Consider the following 3309-nt stretch of genomic DNA (forward strand, 5'->3'; position numbering starts at 1 on the left):
TTGTCGACAGAAGTTTTGTCGACAGATACTGTCGACAAAGCTTCTGTCTACAAAGAGCATCTAGACTACATTCAGTTCTGTCGACAGAGACAGCTGCTTTGTCGACATGGCAGTGTAGACGCAAAGGACAGTTTAGATGCAATAACACCTTCTGTCGACAGAACTCTGTTGACAAAAGGCGTTATTCCTCGTAAAATGAGGTTTACCAGCATTGACAAAACTACTGAGTTCTGTCGACGTTATGTCGACAGAATTCAGCGGTAGTGTAGACGCAGGTTTAGTTTTGTCGACAAAAGTCCACTTTTGTCAACAAAACCCTGTAGTCTAGACACACCCTAAAAGTCTTCAAGTGTTCTGGAGAAAGGTAAGCTGTTGCCACATATCTTCTATCTATGAGGCTGTGTTATCAGGACTTTTTGCACAGCTCTCAGCTTGGTTGGTAAATAAAGGAGTCCATGTGTCCACTGAAGCTGTTATTTTAATTCCAGACTCTGCAAACCATACTTAATTCCTCCACACATGCAACAGTTTGCATTTTAGTTTATTTTTTAAGTTAGAAAAGGAACAGTAAATTAGCAAGTTCTCTGCAACAAAATAATTGGTATTGTTGAGCATTTAGGGGCATTTTATTTTATTGGGAAATTTAGAATTCCTCAGCCAGGTTATGTCCTGGTGATCCAGACACAAAGGAAACTTCTGTGTATCAATCTTCTCCTGCCCAAGGGGAAGATGAGGACCAGTTGTCTGTGACATCATTCCATTGACAGCTCATTGGAGAGTTACCTGTGGGAAGAAAGTACACTGAGGGCAAGAGAAGAGGGTTGGGTGGGGTGGGGCGGGGTGGGGAGAGTTATGTATTGTTTCCTACCAGCCACTAGGGTAATCTCCAGGAAATTAGTATAGGTTGCACTATTTTTATTTGTGGAGTGTTTCAGAGTAGGGATGCATCTCCACATGGAAACAGTGCCAACACACAAAACCTCTCAGTCGATGGCCCTGGCCACCAGTAAAAGCCCCCATGATCCTTCTTGATTGCTTCATCTGTTTACTACTCACGTTGTATGGCTGGTCCCATAAACCAAATGGTCTTGCGTCTGCTCCCTAACTGGATGACTGAAACTATTTAAAGAGGAGAATAAGCCAGGAATGAATAGCAAATAATGAATAACACTCACCCACGTATGAATTTTCAGACACATTATTATTTGTGACAAAATGTATTAAACAATTCTATATTATAAACATTTTTGTGTGTACCCAGTGCTTGTCCCAATCTGTATTACCCCACTAGCAACATTTTAATAATCTACTGGCTCTACTGTTATATAACAAAATGTAAGTCAGACTCATGTTATACACTGCCTAAAATACTGGAATTTTTGATATTGCTAAAGTGGAAATACTGAACTCATGCAGAAAATAATAAATATGTGAGTGATTTAAAACAGCTCTGAAGCTCTGATATCCAAAATCAGTCAATTTTTGCCCCCAGCAAAACTCATTCACTTAATAAGAACAGCACGTAAAAAGTTAAACAAAGTATTTCTTTGCTATTCGACATGGAAAAGAGTAAAATATACAGTATAAACAGGAGATTATTAAGCAGCTAGCAAAAGGATTATTTGTTTCATTTAAAATCAAGAAGATTTGCATGTTCCACCAAAAGGCATTATTTAAAAGTTTCCTTTTTTTTTGCAGTTAAATAATGACAACTTCATCATCCTAGCAAGCAAGCAATTTTTTCCCATTTCTTATATTAACCAGTATCTATGCAGACTGGATGAACTGTGTTGTTTGTACTTACAGTGTCTCAGGGATGGTAGAGAGTTCATGAGTCTAAGAAATCAATTCAGTAGTCTTCATTTGATTTATAGTTCTTAAAGCAGAAAAGAAGCCTTATTCAAGAAATTAGTATATATAATGCAGATAAGAACAATTTGTATTAACTTACATTTTCAGCTGTAAATTAGCAATATTTCAGAAAATTTAAAAAAATATGTTCTTGACTGCTTATTGCCTTAATAGGGAACCAAGCACCTAGTTATGTGACTCTGAAATCATCAAATCCAAGACCTAAAAATCTGTGGAAAACTAACTTTCCAAAGACTTATGGAATGATCTTCAATTTCAAACTCCAGACGGAGATCAAATCCAGTTCATTGTTCCGACTCTCCAAATTATGGGTGGGGCTGGTAGGGCTTCCTATCAAGTTTCATGGCATTGCCCATTATAAGATTTTGGTTTCAGTTTCTTATAACTTTGCCAGACTTTAACCACTCAGCCTGAAACTTTCCTCTCAGGGTAGCTGCATCAGGCTGAATTTTCCTGGAAAATTTCTGCCAAAACAGTTCAACTATTTCTGAGGCTAGAAAAAAAATACGTTGTTTTTCCCATGTTAAAAATTTCTGATGACCTTCCTTTAATAAGATCCAGCACCACCATGCTTTGGAGCAAGGACTTGAAATGCAGCAGGGGTATGAGTGATCTTTGGTATCACAGATGCTCCTTTTGCCATTCTCATGGAAATCCATCCAAATTCAGCCAAGTTCTAAGTCCTCAAAAAGTTCACAATAGAGACATCTTAGATTTGGGCAGCTAAATTCTCCAAAGATTCTGTCTGCACACAGCATGCTTCAGCCTGGGGTGGAGTAAGACTTCCCCTACAAATGAAGCTCTGGGCTGCTTTGGACTGTGCTAGATCCAGACAGTGAGCAGAGAGCCAGACTCTCTCTACTGTCAGTTACACCATAAAAAGAGACACTTTCTCAGTCTGTGATTTGTCATTCATTAAATCCATCAATTTTGCTTCTCTGAGACCAGTGAGACATGAACAGACATTATGAGATTTAATCATGGAGTCACTGAGAATTGTTACAATAGGAATAGGGGAAGATATGTGTTGCCAAATTTGGATCTCAGGTGCCTTGGTGGTACTGGGAGCATTCAATAGAACATTATTTATTGTATAATTGAGGGTGCCATGTGTGGGGTATTTTGGCACTTGATTCCAATAATGTTGCTGTTTGTTTCATTAGAACATGCTACATTTAGCTTTTCAGTACTTGTTTTTAGTTCTATTTTTGTTATGAGAGTCACAGGCTTCTGAACATGGAACATTATAAATTAATAGAAGTATTATCCCCATAGTATGAGAAGTTCCTTATTCCCCTATGTACTTATTCTCCATTGTCAAATATTTTATAGGCCACCTATTTACCGCCATCCTGGAGGCTCTGCACTAGTGTTTGAAGTCCAGTTCTCATCCCCACTCTGTAGCCACTTTCTCTGGTTGCCACAAGGAAGGATTCA

General features: G+C 38.4%; 1 long non-coding RNA gene across 1 annotated transcript; it reads right to left on the reverse strand.

Annotated features, from left to right (window-relative positions):
• Positions 1-537: 537 nt before the first annotated feature.
• On the reverse strand, positions 538-2091 carry LOC106731947 (uncharacterized). The gene is made up of 3 exons (XR_001368194.4): positions 1805-2091; positions 1057-1119; positions 538-783 (listed from the first exon to the last, which is right to left on the reverse strand). It is a non-coding gene; the product is annotated as an uncharacterized LOC106731947 (long non-coding RNA).
• Positions 2092-3309: the final 1218 nt, after the last annotated feature.

Source organism: Pelodiscus sinensis, chromosome 3 (assembly GCF_052426305.1).
Source record: "Pelodiscus sinensis isolate ZL-2025 chromosome 3, ASM5242630v1, whole genome shotgun sequence".
Classification (NCBI taxonomy): Eukaryota; Metazoa; Chordata; order Testudines; family Trionychidae; genus Pelodiscus; species Pelodiscus sinensis.